This window comes from Lissotriton helveticus, chromosome 3_2 (assembly GCF_964261635.1).
Source record: "Lissotriton helveticus chromosome 3_2, aLisHel1.1, whole genome shotgun sequence".
NCBI lineage: Eukaryota > Metazoa > Chordata > Amphibia > Caudata > Salamandridae > Lissotriton > Lissotriton helveticus.
The window spans coordinates 37,100,469-37,121,781 of NC_136062.1; positions in this window are offsets into that span (position 1 = coordinate 37,100,469).

A 21,313-nucleotide genomic window follows, 5' to 3' on the forward strand; every position below is an offset into this window, starting at 1 on the left:
TAAAAAATATGTATGTTGAAAACAATTACTAAATTATTCTATTAATGTTATTTATTTTTACAAAACAAATGTTCTGATATGTAATAATTATTAATATTATGAATTCATTATTAATATTAATAATATAAATAAATGTACTTTATATTAGAATTTTGAACTATGTTATTTTTGTACAAACTTTATTCTAAAATATTTACAGTATATTATGGAAATAAATATTTAGCAATTTTGGTAAACATTTATAAAATGTAAAAACAATATGTTAAACGTATAAGAAAATATCTACTAATTAAGAAGATGTCAAATGAAAAAATAAAAATGCATCAAAGTATATGTACAAATGTATGAAAATGTGAAATATATTTGTATTCACTATATTATTTTCTTTGTCCTATAATGTACTTGTTGGAAGGTACATACTGAGAAAAATATAATTGCATAAAATAAATACATACTGCTGCAAATACTAATATTTTGTGATTATATTTCTACTGTTTAATAAAAAATACTATTTTGATTTACTAATGACCTCAATATTTTATATAATAAAATATTTGAAAATAAAATGTCTCATTTTTTTTTACTAACTTTACATTGCTATGACTTTAAATGTGTTTAAAAACTGCTGTTCTTTTAATTAATACATATAATTTATATAATATAAATATAGTAAAATACATAATAAATATATTTATTTAGCACATATATAACATTTTATTTCAATATTAATTATCATAAAAATATGTTTACATTATATTAAATAACAACTTAATTCAACTTAAACATAAAATACTTTATATAGTTTTCAATTGTACATTTTATTAGAATAGATGCTAATCACTGACCCTAATAAATGTACTATTCCCACTCCAGTCTCAATTAAATTGAGGTAGGTGCTGGACACTTAACTTAATTAATTTACTATTCCCACTCCAGTCTAAATTAAATTGGGGTAGGTGCTGGACACTGAGCCTAATTAATTTACTATTCACACTCCAGTCTAAATTAAATTGGGGTAGGTGCTGGACACTTAACCTTATTAACTTACTGTTACCACTACAGTCTACATTAAATTGGGGTAGGTGCTGGACACTGAACTTAATTAATTTACTATTGCCACTCCAGTCTAAATTAAATTGGGGTAGGTGCTGGACGCTGACTTAAATTAAGTTACTATTACTACTCCAGTCTAAATTAAATTGAGGTAGGTGCTGGTCACTTAACCTAATTAATTTACTATTCCCACTCCATTCTAAATTAGATTGGGGTAGATGCTGGACACCTAACCTAATTAATTTACTATTCCCACTCCAGTCTAAATTAAATTGCGGTAGGTGCTGGACACTAAGCATAATAATTTACTATTCCCACTCCAGTCTAAATTAAATTGGGGTAGGTGCTGGACACTATCTTAAATGAATTTACTATTCCCACTCCAGTCTAAATTAAATTGGGGTAGGTGCTGGACACTTAACCTAATTAATTTACTATTCCCACTCCAATCTAAATTAAATTTGGATATGTGCTGGACACTTAACCTAATTAATTTACTATTCCCACTCCAGTCTAAATTAAATTGGGGTAGGTGCTGGACACTGAGACTAATTAATTTACTATTCCCGCTCCAGTCTAAATTAAATTGGGGTAGGTGCTGGACAATGAACCTAACTAATTTACTTTTCCCACTCCAGTCTAAATTAAATTGGGGTAGGTGCTGGACACTGAGCCTAATTAATTTACTATTGCCACTCCAGTCTAAATTAAATTGGGGTAGGTGCAGGACACTGACTTAAATTAATTTACTTTTACTACTCCAGTCTAAATTAAATTGGGGTAGGTGCTGGACACTTAACCTAATTAATTTACTATTCCCACTCCATTCTAAATTAGATTGGGGTAGGTGCTGGACACTTAACCTAATTAATTTACTTTTCCCACTCCTGTCTAAATTAAATTGGGGTAGGTGCTGGACACTGAGCCTAATTAATTTACTATTCACACTCCAGTCTAAATTAAATTGGGGTAGGTGCTGGACACTTAACCTAATTAACTTACTGTTCCCACTACAGTCTAAATTAAATTGGAGTAGATGCTGGACACTGAGCCTAATTAATTTGCTATTCCCTCTCCAGTCTAAATTAAATTGGGGTAGGTGCTGGAAACTGAACCTAATTAATTTACTATTCCCACTCCAGTCTAAATTAAATTGGGGTAGGTGCTGGACACTTAACCTAATTAATTTACTATTCCCACTCCAGTCTAAATTAAATTGGGGTAGGTGCTGGACACTGAGCCTAATTAATTTCCTATTCCCGCTCCAGTCTAAATTAAATTGGGGTAGGTGCTGGACACTGAACCTAACTAATTTACTTTTCCCACTCCAGCCTACATTAAATTGGGGTAGGTGCGGGACACTGAGCCTAATTAATTTACTATTGCCACTCCAGTCTAAATTAAATTGGGGTAGGTGCTGGACGCTGACTTAAATTAAGTTACTATTACTACTCCAGTCTAAATTAAATTGGTGTAGGTGCTGGACACTTAACCTAATTAATTTACTATTCCCACTCCATTCTAAATTAGATTGGGGTAGGTGCTGGACATTTTACCTAATTAATTTACTATTCCCACTCCAGTCTAAATTAAATTGAGGTAGGTGCTGGACACTTAACTTTTTTTTTACTAACTTTACATTGCTATGAATTTAAATGTGTTTAAAAATTGCTGTTCTTTTAATTAATACATATCATTTATATAATATAAATATAGTAAAATACATAATAAATATATTTATTTAGCACATATATAACATTTTATTTCAATATTAATTATCATAAAAATATGTTTACATTATATTTAATAACAACTTAATTCAACTTAAACATAAAATACTTTATATATTTTTCAATTGTACATTTTATTATAATAGATGTTAATCACTGACCCTAATAAATGTACTATTCCCACTCCAGTCTCAATTAAATTGAGGTAGGTGCTGGACACTTAACTTAATTAATTTACTATTCCCACTTCAGTCTAAATTAAATTGAGGTAGGTGCTGGACACTTAACCTAAGTAATTTACTTTTCCCACCCCAGTCTAAATTAAATTGGGGTAGGTGCTGGACACTTAACATAATCAATTTACTATTCCCACTACAGTCTAAATTAAATTGGGGTAATAATAATCCACATTTGTATAGCGCACAATCACCCGTTAGGGTCTCTAGGCGCTGGGGGGCCGTCGGGAAGATTAAGCAAGCTATTGCCCAGAGTCGCATGGTGCTGGGCTAACCTGCCACCGGAGCCGGGGATCGAACCCTGATCCCCAGATTCCAGCGTCAGTCGCCCTGGCCGCGGCGCTGGACACGGACTCATATTAATTTTCTATTACCACTCCATTCTAAATTAAATTGGGGTAGATGCTGCACACTTGACCTAATTAATATACTATTCCCACTCCACTCTAAATTAAATTGGGGTAGGTGCTGGGCACTGACTTAAATGACTTCACTATTCCCACTCCAGTCTAAATTAAATTGGGGTAGGTGCTGGACACTTAACCTAATTAATTTACTATTTCCACTCCAATCTAAATTAAATTGGGGTAGGTGCTGGACACTTAACCTAATTAATTTACTATTCCCACTCCAGTCTAAATTAAATTGGGGTGGGTGCTGGACAATGAGCCTAATTATTTAGTAATCCTGCTCCAGTCTAAATTAAATTGGGGTAGGTGCTGGACACTGAACCTAACTAATTTACTTTTCCCACTCCATTCTAAATTAAATTGGGGTAGGTGCTGGACACTGAGCCTAATTAATTTACTATTGCCACTCCAGTCTAAATAAAATTGGGGTAGGCGCTGGACACTTAACCTAATTAATTTACTATTCCCACTCCATTCTAAATTAGATTGGGGTAGGTGCTGGACACTAAACCTAATTAATTTACTATTCCCACTCCAGTTTAAATTAAATTGCGGTAGGTGCTGGACACTGAGCCAAATTAATTTACTATTCCCACTCCAGTCTAAATTAAATTGGGGTAGGTGCTGGACACTGAGCCTAATTAATTTACTATTCACACTCCAGTCTAAATTAAATTGGGGTAGGTGCTGGACACTTAACCTAACTAATTTACTTTTCCCACTCCTGTCTTAATTAAATTGGGGTAGGTGCTGGACGCTGAGCCTAATTAATTTACTATTCACACTCCAGTCTAAATTAAATTGGGGTAGGTGCTGGACACTTAACTAAATTAACTTACTGTTCCCACTACAGTCTAAATTAAATTGGAGTAGGTGCTGGACACTGAGCTTAATTAATTTACTATTCCCTCTCCAGTCTAAATTAAATTGGGGTAGGTGCTGGACACTGAACCTAATTAATTTACTATTCTCACTCCAGTCTAAATTAAATTGGGGTAGGTGCTGGACACTGAGCCTAATTAATTTCCTATTCCCGCTCCAGTCTAAATTAAATTGGGGTAGGTGCTGGACACTGAGCCTAATTAATTTACTATTGCCACTCCAGTCTAAATTAAATTGGGGTAGGTGCTGGACGCTGACTTAAATTAAGTTACTATTACTACTCCAGTCTAAATTAAATTGGGGTAGGTTCTGGACACTTAACCTAACTAATTTACGTTTCCCACTCCTGTCTAAATTAAATTGGGGTAGGTGCTGGACACTGAGCCTAATTAATTTACTATTCACACTCCAGTCTATATTAAATTGGGGTAGGTGCTGGACACTTAACCTAATTAACTTACTGTTCCCACTACAGTCTAAATTAAATTGGGGTAGGTGCTGGACACTGAACCTAATTAATTAACTATCCCCACTCCAAACTAAAATAAATTGAGTATGAGCTAAAATCTAAACCTAAATAATTTCAAATTATAGTAAATTTAAATGATAAAAAGACATATTATTGTTATGAATATTTGTATATAGAACATATTCTAAATATTTTTAAACACACTCCCCACCCTTATCCACTATAAACTCAACATCCCACTCCTAAAATTTAATTTAAATTTCGAAATTAAAATAATGAATTTCATATTAAAATTTAAAATTTAAATTAATTTAATATAAGTATTTCAAAACACTCCCCACCCTTATCCCCTATAAATTCAACATCCCACTCCTAAAATGTAATTTAAATTTAGAAATTAAAAAAATGTATTTCATATTTTAAATTTAATTTAATATAAATATTTTAAAACACTCCCCACGCTTATCCCCTATAAACCCAACATCCCGCTCCTAAAATTTATTGTAAAATTTGAAATTTATTAAATTAGTTTCCTAATTAAATTTGAAATTTGTATTAATTAAATATAAATATTTTAGAAGACTCCCGACCCTTATCCCCTATAAACCCAACATCACGCTCCACAAATTTAATGTAAAATTTGAAATTTAATAAATTAATTTCCTGATTATGATGGCGGAGGGACCTGAGTCCGTCCGCCACCCCAGAGTAGGAGGGACCGTCCGCAGGGGCAGCGGCTGTCCCTCTGTGCAAATTAGGATGTGACCGCCACCCTGGCGGTCACATCCTGTATTTTTAACATTGCGGCGGGTGCTGCTTGAAGCAGCACCCGACGCAATGGTAAAAATGAAAGTTGGGCATTCGCATGCACAAAGCGGCAGGCGCCGCGCGGTGCCTGGCGCTTTGTGCACGCAAATGCAGGGGGGGACCATAGGTACCCCCCCATGTGCACCCCCCAACCCCCTTCACCCCTCGGGGCCCGCAAAGGGCCCCCAAACAAAAATCCGCATGCCTTTGCACGGCGGAAATGCAGCCGTGTAAAGGCATAGTACTCCAGATATCCTAATATGGCTGGCGGTGTCTGATAGACACCGCCAGCCATGTTAGTGCTTTTCCACCGCGGACGGGAGGCGACCGCGGCGGAAAAGCTGCGGACGGTAAAAAGATCTCCCAGCCATCCTAATCTGGCGGGGGGTCTTTTTTCAGTCCGCAGCGGTTTTCCCGCATCCTCTGGGCCGGCGGTGGCTTCCGCCGGCCCAGAGGATGCGGGAAAACCGATATCATAATCAGCCCCTTAGTTTGAAATTTTTATTCATAAATATATAAATATTCTAAAACACTCCCCACCCTTATCCCCTATAAACCCAACATCCCGCTCCTAAAATTTAATTTGAAATTTGAAATTTATTAAATTAATTTCCTAATTAAATTTTAAGTTTTTATTAATTAAATATAAATATTTTAAAACACTCCCCACCCTTATCCCTATAAACCCAACATCCCACTCCTAAAACAATATTGAAAATAAAACATTATTGTATATATAAAAAAATGTAATACTTAACACTAACTACAAAATATCATAAAAAACATACTAAAACGATATTTTTACATTTCGATATTTTTCATTTCAACATTACTTACCTCGATATTTCAAAAACTATGTGAAATCGATATTTTTTATGTCGATATACAGATTATCAATATTTCCATCTGTCGATATTTACAACTCGATATTTCTGTATATCGGAATAAAAGACTCAATATTTTGACTGTGCACCTGCATCACCTTGCCTCCCCCACCTGAGGGGTGTGGTTAGCAAAGGTGGGCACATCACTATTCAAAGCTTAGTTTTCCCACCGATTCTCCTAGGCCAAAGTGGGTACCAGAACCTTTGGGAGTCAGTTGTGGGGGGCAGCAAAAGGCAGGGACAGCTTCCAAAGACAGCAGGCCTTTGAAGCTTCCCCTTTCGTAGACTCAGCATATCCTGGGGGAGGAGGCATGACACCTCTGCCCAGGATGGGCTTTATTTAGGGACCTAGAGAACAGGGACTCTCTACCTTGGGCTCCATAAACCTGTCTGGTAGTGGCAAATGGCGGGCAGCCATTCAGGAACCACACCAGGGCTGGTCAATTTTCAGAGGGCATCTCTAAGATACCCACTGAGTGCATTTTACATGAAATCCAACACTGGTATGAGTGTGGGTTTAATGCGCTGAGAGGTTTGCTACAAAACTTCCCCGTTTTTAGTAAAGCCATTATGGAGCTATGGAGCTGTGGAGTTTTTTGTTGTTGTCTAATCTGTTTTATTAGCATTTTCAAAAGATTACATTACATATCACAGTAGAGGCATTATCAATGCAGGCACGTTGATGTAGGCATATTAGTCATACAAGTACGGGCACAACAAGATAATATGCTATGAGTTCAATGTACAAGGCGTGCAGCAAGTAAGACATGGAATATTCGCCCAAAGTTGGTTGAGCCATGTTGCTCTCGTCCAAATGCATACCCTGGGACTGTGTACAATAACCAGTACCCTGAATCCGTGCCCACCCACGTGATTTAGGGAAAACCCTCCGGCTTGGGCTTACAAACATATGATGCATTTCATGAAACAAAAAAGAGAAAACTTTAACTGTAGTGGCAAAACCACATTCATACTTTAACTCTCCTTCCACCCCCCTCCCACCCTCTGTCCCCCTCCTCCCAGGCCCTCAACCCCTCCCACCCCCCACCTTCAGAGCATTCGTGTGCCTACAGGCCTCAGCTAGGCTTGCATGTTTGCCCTCGTGCCTCATAGGAGCAAAAAAAAAAAAACTGTACATGCAAATTACCTCGGCAGGAGAATGACCTGTGGTATGCTCCCATCCCCATGCGCATCCCCGGTTCCCTCCATGTCACCTGTGCCTCCCTCCCCAGCAATCCGCTGTAGTGTAGTAAGCATGTGTTCCCATCGCTCCGCTATGGGCTCCTTCCGGAGCCCCAACGCCCCTCCCTACACATGGTGATCCACTCCGCACGGGCCACCGCCTGGAGGGAGGAAGTCCACGCCCGCACACATGGCGGGTCATGCGCCTTCCACCTCCTCGTGAGGAGATGCTTCGCAACCACCAGCCCCAGGTCCAGGAAGCGGGACAACACCTTGTCTTTGGGTGTCTCCTAAAATGGTGCAGTATATACTCAGGCCAATCAAAGGGTATAGTGCGGTTCGTGCATCGTCTAAGTAACTTGCTAATGACGCTCTAGTAGGTGCCCAACCCAGGACAACTCCACAGTGTGTGCAAAAATCCCGCCCCCATCTCATTGCATCTGGGGCAGACCGCATCAGTAAGACGGAAGTACTTGTTGATCAACTCAGGCGTAAGGTAAGCCCTGTGGACAATGAAGAGCTGAATCTAGCGGAATCGCATGTTTCTGGGGATGCGCACCGGGATTTTAAGGATACTTTCCCACTCTTTGTCGGTCAGTGGCCATCCCAGATCCAGCTCCCACTTGCCTCTAAGAGGAACCAAGTTAGTCGCTGCATGCGCCCGTAGCGATGCTGCAAACCAGCGAACCAAGTGTTTTCCCCTCCCCATGACATGGAGGTACTGCATAGTTAAATGTTGTTCAGGCTCTGTCGCCATGTCTCTCTACTTGGCGGACAGTTTCGCTATCAGCGAACGATGCATTAAGAACCCCCCAGGGGGGAGCCCCTCTCCGTCACCAGTGTCTCATTCGCCGCGAGTGTCCCATCTCTATAGAGATCGCCAAGCGTCTGGATGTCAGTCTCCCTCCACTCCGCAGGTATGCTCACGTCCCCTCTCCCCGGCAGGAGAGCCCTCCTGCGGAATAGGCGGCGCGTAGGGCATCGTGCCGCGTGTGAGGCGCAAGGCTCTCCAGTCACACTTATATGCCACCGTCAGCAGAAGCGGAGTAGGGCACACCACCGGCGCCAGTGGATGGAAAAGCTCAGTTATACGTGCTAGGGAGTATGGCAGCATAGTCATGGCCATGTCTTCTCTGCCTCTATCCGCTAACCAGCGGGCAATCCATTAGAGCTATGCAGCTAGGTAGTAGTGCTCAAAACAGGGAGCAGCCAGTACCCCTTTATCTGTTGGGAGGAAGAGCTTCGCTAATGCCAACCTGTGCCTGGAGGTACCCCAGATAAAATCCCGCAGCAGCTTGTTGAGCATGGAAAAAAAGAAAGCGGGGATTAACAGAGGTAGGTTGATGAAGTAGTACAGGAGTCGGGAAAGCATGACGATTTTGGCCAGGGCCACTCTACCCGTGGTTGTCAGCGGGAGCGTGGCCCAGAAGCGCATCTGAGGCCTGAGCACTGCAACTGCTCTCCCGAGAATCCCGTCAAATAGGTTGGTCATGCGACGGTATATCTGAATCCCCAGATACCGGAAGATGTCCGCTTTCCACTGGACTCGCGTGCCCTCGAGGTGGTATCCCGGGTCTACGGACCCTTCACTGAATGCGTAAAGGCAGAATTTACCCACATTTACTCGAAGCCCCGAGACATCCACATACGTGCGCAGCAGCTGGGCCAGTTGGTCTGGTATGCATCCCACATCCTTCACGAACATCAGCAGATCGTCCGCATAAAGCGATACCTGATGGACTGCATCTCTCAGCGGGATGCCATTGCCGAGTGTCTGCTGAATGTCCGCAGCCAGGGGTTCGATAGCCAACGCAAACAGCAGCGGGGAAAGGGGACAACCCTGCCGGGTGCCCCGGCCCACCGCCACTGCCTCTGAGATGTAAGGACCCAGGCGCACTCGAACTACGGGGTTCTTGTATAGAAGGTCAACCATTCGCAAAAATTCAAGGTCAAGCTCATAGCACATCAGGACGGCCGATAGGTACCCCCACTCTAGGCAATCAAACGTCTTCTCTAGGTCTAATATCAGGCACCCTGTCCGTTTTGGTCAGTATGAACTAAATGAGGGACCACCGGCGCCAATCGTTCTGCCAGTATCTTAGCGAAGACCTTATAGTCCACATTGAGCATCGCCAGCGGCCGATATGAGCCCAGTACTGTGGGGTCTCTAGCCGGCTTAGGCAGGGAAACCAAAAAAGCCCCCCGCATAGAGGGGGGGAATGTGCCCTCTTCTATCGCCGTAGCATATACCTTGTGGAGTAATGGCGTCAGGATTTCCCTGTCCGTTTTATAATATTCGGCAGGCAGGCCATCCGGCACCGGGGTCTTCCCTGATGCCATAGAACGAATTGCCTCTCCGATCTCTTCCAGTGCAAGGGGTACACCAAGCGAGTCCTTCTGCTCCTCAGAGGCCACAGGCAAACGGATAGAGTCAAGGAACCCCTCTAAAACATGCCTAGGGCCCATACCTTGAGCCCTATACAGCTGCGTATAGTGATCAGTCAAGGCTCGGTGAATTTCGCGCTGTGTGTACACCATCTCTCCCCTTGATGTGCATGGGGCTCCTATCGGGACACCGTGCCCCTCCCGCTGTATCAGCCAAGCCAATAGTCAGCCCGCCCTATCCTCCCTGGCATGTGTTCTGGCTGTGTACTCTGCATAGTTGTGGCACCTTAATCTCTCCAGGAGCACCGCGTGTCTGGTGCGAATATCTCCTAGCGTACGCGAATGCCTACCCGCGCCTTCCCCTTCCCTCTCGTATTGTAGGAGCTCAGCTTCCAGGCGCGCCAGGGAGGTGGAGAGCAATTTGCGTATATTCCACGTTGCCCCCATACAATGCCCCCGGACAGCTAGTTTGTGTGCATCCCACTCAACCATGGCGTTGCTCGCAGTCCCCTCATTGGCAACGAAGTAAGCGAGAATGGCCATACCCAAAGAGGAGCGGAATTCCGCATCTTCCAGTGCGACAGGCTGCAACCTCCACGTGGGGACAGGGGGACGGTCTGCCCTCCCAGCTAATCTGAAACCACAGGGGGTTCTCCCCCGATATTCTGATTTTCTAATAAGTGGGAGCAGGGACCGGGTGCCCACCATTCTGTCCAACCGAACATGCAAATCGTGGACTGTCGAGTAGTAGGAATAGACCTTGTCTGATGGGTGCTGTATGCGCCATATGTCATGCAACTCCCAGTGGGACAGCCAGCTCTGGAACGCCTGCGCATTGGACGCTACTGCAGCAGCTCGGAGGGGAGGGAAGGGCCTGTCCAATTGTACATCTAGCACCATATTGAAATCTCCGCCTAGCAGCCAGGGCAGACCACTGTACGGATGGAGGACCTGGGTCAACTGTGCTAGGTAGGATGGTTGGTCTGTGTTCGGGGTGTAAAGTGATCCTAGGAGGATCTCCTGACCATTCAGCTGCCCCCGCACCAGGGAATACCTGCCCTCCAGGTCCACCTTTGCTTCCCTGCAAATGAAGGAGATGCCCGCCCTTACCCATATCAGGGTGCGCCGAGCATGTGCAGAGAAGACAGTACCATATATCTGCCCCCTCCAGCGTCTATGGAGTTTATCAAGTTTTGTCTGGGTCATGTGGGTCTCCTGTAGGAGGGCAATGCCAACCATGTGTCGCTGCAGATAGGAAAAGATGGAGTAGCGCTTTGACGGCGTATGCATACCACGAATGTTCCAAGTCACTATGTTGGGGCAGGGGAGCCACCTCGGGGTGGACCAGAGGTACCGTCCGGGAAGGGGGTGTCTGTGTGCCGCCTTGGGAATATAACAACAACTGAAAACAGTGTAACTAGTGGGGCGAATTCCCAATGGGGCATACGCCCAAACCTCAAGGTGAACCACCTGTGATGAAGTGTTAGTCCAGTGTAGTGGCTAGTTGGGTGCGTGTGATGTCAGCAACTAATCTATGCTTTGCCCTATCTGAAGCTTCCCGTACTCGCAAGAGGTGTATGGTGTAACAGGCTTGTCAGTCATGTAGGTTCGGCATGGATCACAGCCATGGGGGCCCCAAGGGGCAGCATCTGCGCAGTGCATCCTGTCCCCAGGCCAGCAAGACAAGCCTCAAAAATACTCGCACATTACATCAGGCAATAGATGACGTGCTCAGCATATGACACAATTCAGCAGCGTGCGCACGGGCACCTTAGAGATATACAGTGTAAAGAGTGCCCAGGGGCATGAGCCCTGAGGAAGCGCCCATGGCACTACTTAGTCACATGATCTGGTCAGCTGTTTGGGGTGTCACTTCTGGCATGTTCAAGTCTTCGGAGAACACAGTGGACGGGAATGACGAACCGCTTGTTTCTGGTTCACTGCGAGTCTGGGTTTCCAGGCGAGGGACATTGTTCGCTGCACCAAGTGTCGCCACTGCCTCCAGAGCTTCCTGCCGCTTCATTCTTATCTTCTCTGGGCTAGGTGCAACTGGACCAAGGCCCGTGGTCCAGCGAACCCTCCTCCGTCTGCGTCTTCTTGACCTCCTCTCGTGCCAGCCGCTTTCCTCCGGACCTGTGAATCGCGTTCCTTTCCATTGCCCCGTCTCCTCCAGCCAGTGCCAAACATCTGATGGGGCATCAAAGAATCAGGCACCATCCTTCAAGACCACACAAAGGTGAGAGAGGAACAACAAGGAGTAAGGCAACTCCAGTTCCCGCAGCTGTCACTTCACCGCCATGTAGGTGCTCCTCCGTCTCTGAACTGTCGCCATATAGTCCGGGAAGAACATCACCCAGCTATTTCCCACCGTGATGTCCCCCAGGTTCCTGGTTTCGCATAGAACCACATCGCGGTCTCGGTAATTAAGGCGTTTGAAGAGGAACGGGCAGGGTCGAGCCCCCGGGCGGGGCTTCTGCGATGGTACTCTGTGTGCCCTTTTCACCGCAAAGTGTGGTGACAGCACCCCCCCAGGGCAGGAGCTCATGCTACCAGTTTTCGATGTACTGGTCTGAGTTTTTCCCCTCCTCATTTTCCGGTAGGCCTACCACCCAGACATTGTTGCGCCGGGAGCGCCCTTCCAAGCTATAGTGTGATTCTGCACCACGGGGTGGATTTCCTGGAGCATCTGATTCTGCATGGCGACCGACTCTGCCAACTTACGATGATCGGCATGGAGGAGAGTGAAGTCTGATGTAACTTTATCAATCCCAGCTTCTAGCGACACTTTAGTTTGTTCCAGAGTAGTGCCAATCCGCTCCACCGCCGCCAGCACAGAGTCCATTTTGACCGCAAGGGCCGCCGCCTGGGGTTCCATGGCACCGCTCTGATGCCCCGGGGACGCGCCAACACCAACAACCTTCTGCTGTCTATTCTGCGATTTGTCCCGCAGCCGGCCCATCACCAATTGTTGCGCCGTAGGCATCCACGGGTGTTCGTGCAGGCGGACGCAAGCAGTCAGTCGCAGGCCCTCCATGCCCAGCCTCTCTTTCAGCAGCAGGGGAGGGGGGTCACTGCACCAGTCTGGGGGGCGCCGCTCCAACAACAAGGGGAGGAGGAGCTCCCCCCGTGAGGCGGGCACCGCCGCCATCAGGGTCCGTGCCAAGAATCTGGCTCTAGCAGACTGTCTTCTCAGTTGCCTCTCTAGGCGCAATGTGACACCTACAGTTCGCACAGCAGGGCAGATCAGGGGCAAGGTCCGGGCACTCCTCAGGCCCACCGGCACAAGAGTCTCAGGCCACAAGAGCTGCAGCTACCCCCTGGGTCTTCAAGCGCACCTCTGCAGCCCCAGGCCGCAACTCACTTCCAGCCGACTGCGCCTGCTCCCAAAGTCACTCCGGGCCCACACCACCATAGCAGGTTGTTTCAGGGGCAAGGCCTGGGCATTCCCTGAGCTCGCTGGCACAGGAGTCTTGGGCCACAGGAACAGCAGCTACCCCCTGGGTCCTCAAGCGCGCCTCCGCAGCCCCAAGCCACAGCTCACTCCCAGTAGACAGGCCACAGCCAACACCACGGGCCGCGGGCAGCCGCCGCAGCTCACAGTCCCAGCAGCAGGCCACTCATGCCTCAGGGCGGGGCCCCTCGCCGGAGCGTCATCCCAGGCCCACATTCCGCCCCGGGGGCCTCGCCCCTCACCTGGGATGTCCGCCGGTGTGCCAGGAAGGCGGGCCCCACAGCTCCAAGCAGGCCGCGGTGTCAGGGTGTCCCAGGGCCCAGTCAGTAGGGCCTCCTCATTGAGGCTCGAGGGAAGAAGCATTTTGTCTGGGGGAACTCTCAGCTGATCCTTTCCCCAGCGCCGGCCTCCGTTTCTGCTTCTCGACTCAGGGCGTGGGCTTCCACCGCCTCCCGGGCTCGGCAGCCTGAATCAGCCGCAGATCAGGCCGCACCGCTGGCGTCCCATCTCCCGCGCGCGCGCGCCTCTTACACCGGGCCGTGCACTTCCGACAATAGCTGCGGGCAGCCTAGGACAACGGGCCCCGCCGCTCTCACCGGCCTCTCCGCCCGGCCAACAACCAGTGCCAACGCCGCCACAGGTCGCACCAGCGGCCGTCGAGCCCTGAAGTTCGTTTCGCACCCACAGCGCCCGGGCCGCTTCGCCGCAGGCGGCCCTCGGCTCCTTCCAAGCGGGAGCCATCGGTTCTCGTAGGCTTCCCGCCGTGTATCCGCACCGTCCCCTACACAGTAAGATCGCTGGGTACCAGTGATAGAAGTGGGCGGGGACGGAAGGGCACGGCGTGCCCCTACTTCTAAAAAATTGTTCAGTCCGTTCCCCTACTTCTTGCTTTCAAAAAAGCGTCCCGGGACGGCAAGAATAGTCCAACTTTAAAATAACTTTTTTCTTTCCGCTTCCAGGGGCTGCTCGCACTTCTCTGCTGTACTCCAGAGGCTGCAGCAGCCCCCGCCCCCCCTGAGCTCGCACAGACCGAGGGCAGGCCATTTTCATTCCGATTGAGGCAGATTAGCCCCTTTAGAATTACAATGCGCCGCCCTCTGCCTTTAACATATCAAGTGCCCCTGAGATCGGAGTTGGTGATTAGAGAGGAGCTTTCCCCAAGCAGAGGACTGTGGGATACTTGACACCTTTGTCAATGTTGTACACGGAGTGAAGTGAACTGGGCAGGAGCAGTGACCACAGTGACCGGACAGAAGAGGCGACAGGAAAGGAGAGGTGACGGGGCAGGAGAGGTGTCAGGGCAGGAGAATTGACAGGGCAGGAGAGGTGACGGGGCAGGGGAGGTGACGGGGCAGGAGAGGTGACGGGGCAGGAGAGGTGACGGGGCAGGAGAGGTGACGGGGCAGGGGAGGTGACGGGGCAGGGGAGGTGACGGGGCAGGGGAGGTGACGGGGCAGGGGAGGTGACGGGGCAGGGGAGGTGACGGGCACGAGAGGTGACGGGGCAGGAGAGGTGATGGGGCAGGGGAGGTGACGGGGCAGGAGAGGTGACGGGGCAGGAGAGGTGACGGGGCAGGGGAGGTGACGGGGCAGGGGAGGTGACGGGGCAGGGGAGGTGACGGGGCAGGAGAGGTGACGGGGCAGGGGAGGTGACGGGGCAGGGGAGGTGACGGGGCAGGAGAGGTGACGGGGCACGGGAGGTGACGGGGCAGGGGAGGTGACGGGCAGGAGAGGTGACGGGGCAGGGGAGGTGACGGGGCAGGAGAGGTGACGGGGCAGGAGAGGTGACGGGGCAGGAGAGGTGACGGGGCAGGAGAGGTGACGGGGCAGGGGAGGTGACGGGCAGGAGAGGTGACGGGCAGGGGAGGTGACGGGCAGGGGAGGTGACGGGCAGGGGAGGTGACGGGCACGAGAGGTGACGGGGCAGGGGAGGTGATGGGGCAGGAGAGGTGACGGGGCAGGAGAGGTGACGGGGCAGGAGAGGTGACGGGGCAGGAGAGGTGACGGGGCAGGGGAGGTGACGGGGCAGGGGAGGTGACGGGGCAGGGGAGATGACGGGCACGAGAGGTGACGGGGCAGGAGAGGTGACGGGGCAGGGGAGGTGACGGGGCAGGAGAGGTGACGGGGCACGGGAGGTGACGGGGCAGGGGAGGTGACGAGGCAGGGGAGGTGACGGGGCAGGGAGGTGATGGGGCAGGGGAGGTGACGGGGCAGGGGAGGTGACGGGGCATGAGCTAGAGCAGTAACCAGGCGTGAGCGGTGAAAGGACAGGAGCGGTGAAAGGACCAGGAGCGGTGAAAGGACCAGGAGCGGTGAAAGGACCAGGAGCGGTGAAAGGACCAGGAGCGGTGAACAGGACAGAAGCGGTGAACGGGGCAGGAGCAGAGAACAGGACAGGAGCAGAGAACAGGACAGGAGCAGAGAACAGGACAGGAGCATGGAACAGGACAGGAGCAGGGAACAGGACAGGAGCAGGGGACAGGAGCAGGGGACAGGAGCAGGGGACAGGAGCAGGGGACAGGAGCAGGGAACAGGACAGGAGCAGGGAACGGGACAGGAGCAGGGAACGGGACAGGAGCAGGGAACGGGACAGGAGCAGGGAACGGGACAGGAGCAGGGAACGGGACAGGAGCAGGGAACGGGGCAGGAGCAGGGAACGGGGCAGGAGCAGGGAACGGGGCAGGAGCAGGGAACGGGGCAGGAGCAGGGAACGGGGCAGGAGCAGTGAACGGGGCAGGAGCAGTGAACGGGGCAGGAGCAGTGAACGGGGCAGGAGCAGTGAACGGGGCAGGAGCAGTGAACGGGGATGGAGCAGTGAACGGGGCTGGAGCAGTGAACGGGGCTGGAGCAGTGACTGGGCAGGAGCAGTGACTGGGCAGGAGAAGCGACTGGGCAGGAGAAGCGACTGGGCAGGAGAAGCGACGGGGCAGGAGAGGCGACGGGGCAGGAGAGGCGACGGGGCAGGAGAGGCGACGGGGCAGGAGAGGCGACGGGGCAGGAGAGGAGACGGGGCAGGAGCAGTGAATGGGGCAGGAGCAGTGAACGGGGCAGGAGCAGTGAACGGGGCAGGAGCAGTGAACGGGGCAGGAGCAGTGAACGGGGCAGGAGCAGTGAACGAGGCAAGAGAGGTGACGGGGCAGGAGAGGTGATGGGGCAGGAGAGGTGACGGGGCAGGGGAGGTGACGGGGCAGGGGAGGTGACGTGGCATGAGCTAGAGCAGTAACCGGGCGTGAGCGGTGAAAGAACAGGAGCGGTGAAAGGAAAGGGGCAGTGAATGGGGCAGGAGCGGTGAACAGGACAGGAGCAGTGAACGGGGCAGGAGCAGTGAACGGGGCAGGAGCAGTGAACGAGGCAGGAGAGGTGACGGGGCAGGAGAGGTGACGGGGCAGGAGAGGTGATGGGGCAGGAGAGGTGACGGGGCAGGGGAGGTGACGGGGCAGGGGAGGTGACGTGGCATGAGCTAGAGCAGTAACCGGGCGTGAGCGGTGAAAGAACAGGAGCGGTGAAAGGAAAGGGGCAGTGAATGGGGCAGGAGCGGTGAACAGGACAGGAGCAGTGAACGGGGCAGGAGCAGTGAACGGGGCAGGAGCAGTGAACGGGGCAGGAGCAGTGAACGGGGCAGGAGCAGTGAAAGGGGCAGGAGCAGTGAATGGGGCAGGAGCAGTGAACGAGGCAGGAGCAGTGAACGAGGCAGGAGCAGTGAGGGGGCAGGAGCAGTGAGGGGGCAGGGGAGGTGACGGGGCAGGGGAGGTGACGGGGCAGGGGAGGTGACGGGGCAGGGGAGGTGACGGGGCAGGGGAGGTGACGGGGCAGGAGAAGGAGAAATGACAGGACAGGAGAAGGAGAAGTGACGGGACAGGAGAAGTGACGGGACAGGAGAAGTGACGGGACAGGAGAAGGAGAAGTGACGGGACAGGAGAAGGAGAAGTGATGGGACAGGAGAAGTGACGGGACAGGAGAAGTGACGGGACAGGAGAAGGAGAAGTGACGGGGCAGGAGAAGTGACGGGGCAGGAGAAGTGAAGGGACAGGAGAAGTGAAGGGACAGGAGAAGGAGAAGTGAAGGGACCAGGACAAGGAGAAGTGAAGGGACCAGGAGAAGGAGAAGTGACAGGACAGTAGAAGGAGAAGTGACAGGACAGTAGAAGGAGAAGTTACGGGACAGTAGAAGGAGAAGTTACGGGACAGGAGAAGTGACGGGACAGGAGAAGGAGAAGTGATGGGACAGGAGAAGTGACGGGACAGGAGAAGTGACGGGACAGGAGAAGGAGAAGTGACGGGACAGGAGAAGGAGAAGGACGGGGCAGGAGAAGTGACGGGGCAGGAGATGTGACGGGGCAGGAGAAGTGACGGGGCAGGAGAAGTGACGGGGCAGGAGAAGTGACGGGGCAGGAGAAGTGACGGGGCAGGAGAAGTGAAGGGACAGGAGAAGTGAAGGGACAGGAGAAGTGAAGGGACAGGAGAAGGAGAAGTGAAGGGGACAGGAGAAGGAGAAGTGAAGGGGACAGGAGAAGTGACGGGGACAGGAGAAGTGACGGGACAGAAGCAGGGCCGGACTGGCTACTGGGCAGTTAGGAATGCTGCTGAGCTGGGGGGTGATTTCGATAATGGGGACCTGCGTGAGCTAAACGAAATTCGTTTTGCTTTCAGGATTTCGCAGCACACGCAGGTCTCCATGGACGAAATCCGCCTCCACTGCAGTAAAATCAGGCAGCAGCTCGGCAGCATTCCTAACTGCCCGGTAGCCAGTCCGGCCCTGGACAGGAGAAGTGAAGGGACAGGAGAAGTGACGGGGGCAGGAGAAGTGACGGGGGCAGGAGAAGTGACGGGGCAGGAGAAGTGACGGGGGCAGGAGAAGTAACGGGGGAAGAGAAGTGACAGGGGCAGGAGCGGTGACGGGGGCAGGAGCGGTGACGGGGGCAGGAGAAGGGAAGGGGCAGGACTGTTCCCATTGGGTGCAGAATCTAGACTGATTTGCATATGGCTGGGTCCAAACTGGAATGGCATGGTGAGCAAAGAAACAATGGATTTAGGCCCAGATCTCTGTACTGGGGTGAATGTATGATATTGTTCTGCATTCAGTTGTTCTTTTTGCTATATTATGATTGAGCAGCTAGCTGGCGACATGAATATGATGGAGCCTTTGTGGGTTTCCGTGAGTATAGATTCTCCTGAAGAGTTCCTTTCTCTTCTGAGCCCTGCATAACACGTGTACAGGAGGAGCCCTGTATTCATGACCTCAATGTTTGAGACAAAAAATAATCATGGATTTCTGAACATTGAGTAAAAGCATTAAGGTAACATGTTGTTCCTGGTTAGTGTTTGCTTTTTCCTGAATTAAACCTCAAACATGTTTATCCATTGTTTTAATTAAATAACGTTATAAGCTGTAACTGGTCAGTGAAATGCTAAACGTACTAGAAATTGGTATGTTTTGCTATTTCTAGCCACGCCCCTGACTCCGCCCACTGATTCTCCACCCACAGTTCCCCTACTTTTTCTTTCCCACTTCGACCACTGCTGGGTACACCTCTTGTAGGAGAATTACAGGAGAAATAGGGTTCTGATACCAGAGCTCTAGCAAAGCGCGTGCGCCATGACGGCTGGCTAGCCACGCCCCCATGGAGCTGTGGCGTTTGTAATTGATTTTTTTAAATTGAAATTTAAGACCTCATTTCACATTCAGAAGCTTTATGGTGATTTGGATTAACAGCTTTGCCAGTTTTTATCAGACTCTCTGATGTGTTTTGGACCAAGGTCCTTGGCTATGCTGTATTTGTTAACTTGGATGAAACATTGGGATATTCTCTCTGTAGGCCCTTATATCCCAACAGCTTACCCAGAAATTAAGTTTGTTGATGTTTTTAATCATTAGACCAGATTTTCTTAGATTTTTATTCCTTTCCCCTTAAATCTTTTATCCGTCTACTACTGATGCTCTCAGGATGTCCCATAACTCCCAAAATGTTGCTTTTTATACCCGGGTAAAGCTTCCCTTCGAGGGTTCTAACTCTCTGGACTGCTGAAACCCATTCTGAGGTGTTTAGGAGGAATCGGTTTGACCCACTTTAGGCATATCTCTCTCCTTTAAAAAAGTAATAATACAAACAACAACGATTTATGCCTTTTTGATAGCTTCACCATTTTACTCTGTAACTCGAAATATAACCATTGCAAGGCTAACCTTAATATTATTGTCTATGAGTTTGTTGATTTTCTTACCCAATCCTTGCAAGGTCTCCAGAAGGGGACACAGCCAGAACATGCGGATATCATCTGCCCTATTCTCCCTGCATTTCGGGCACTTTCTCTCCTCTTGTCTCCCCAGCTTGGATAATCTCTTTGGTGTCCAGTAGGCCCTGTGCACTGTGAAAAGATGATTTCTCTGTAGGGGGGGGGGTTGATTTTATTGTAGATCAAAAAGCAGACATAGATACTTGCCATAACTCTTCCATCTGTGCATTTGGCATGCCCCTCTTCCAGATCTCTCCTAGTTCAGAATAGGGTTCTTCTCCAGCCAGTGCCATGTTGCCAGTTTCTTCTGATGCTGAGGTTTCAGCAACTGTTTTATCCCATAGGCTGAGCTCCCTTCATCCACTTTCTCCAGTTTCTTGCCTAGCTTGTTAGTTGGTAGTATTTGAACCTTGAAAGGAGACCTGCTGTTAGCCCACTAATAATATCCCAGGAGATTACGTATCACCGTGCATGATTTGCCCCCACTTATTTATTCCAGCTGAACACAATGGGGTTGCTAGTTTGTCCTACAAACAAATTGGAATACCCAGGGAGTCCCAAATTGGGGCCAAGGCACTATAATACGGTATCCCCCTCATTCTCCTTAATTGATGCCAAGATGTGCAAGCTGCCCTCAGTATGTTCAATCTGACCTTTATAAAGAATTTTGGATGACCACATTTGAACAGAAAGAAGTCTTCTTGCTCTGCCTGATCTTTTGTTAGACATTTAAACAGAGGAGAAAAGATTTATCTCTCTAATAGCAAGGGCCTAAAGGTCTTAAATTCAATTCAATTCAAATAATCTTTATTCGGATATGAGTATCCATAAAAGCACAATTCATCACCACCAGCAGGAAAAATACAGTACGAATTAAGGAACATATAGATCCACAATAGACTCCAATGTAAATACAGTGCTACAACAATAAGTTTACAAATAAAATAATAAAAATAACGTTAAAACAGTTGCTCATGGAGGCACGTGAGCGTACTGCTGCTCGTAAGAACGTGCTTACACGGCATATCAAGTCATCACTACCAAGCTGTAAAATTTCAAGGTGTGCTGATTTAAAATCAAGAATGGCCGATGCTTTAAAATACGGATTCAAGTACTGTTCAGTGTATTTTACATAAAACTTACAAAAAAATAAAAAGTGTGTCACCGTTTGTTTGCTACCAATGCCGCACGGGCAACACATCTGCTCAAGGTTATTATTAAATCCCAAAGGGAAACAAAGTAAATATTTTATACTGCCATCCCTAAGGCGGAACAGTAAACTCCTTTTCCATCACCCAATACTCTTCAAGAGGTATTTGCGTGGAATATAGTGTTGGATGCCTGGTGCCTCCAAAAGGGGCATATATCTAACAACCGATGGTTTTAAGCGCTCGTTAGTGTGTCTTTCTTTGTTATACAAATCATACAGTGCCCGCCTGAGTAATTTTTTGCTTATACCCTCTAGGGCTAAGGGATGTGAGAAAATGTGTTCCAGCTTCACACTAACTAGGCTTTTCCTGACCGCAGAAAGCCAAGGTATGGAGCCGCCCTTGTCCCACTTAAGGCAATCTACGATTATCTCTCTTGTTAAG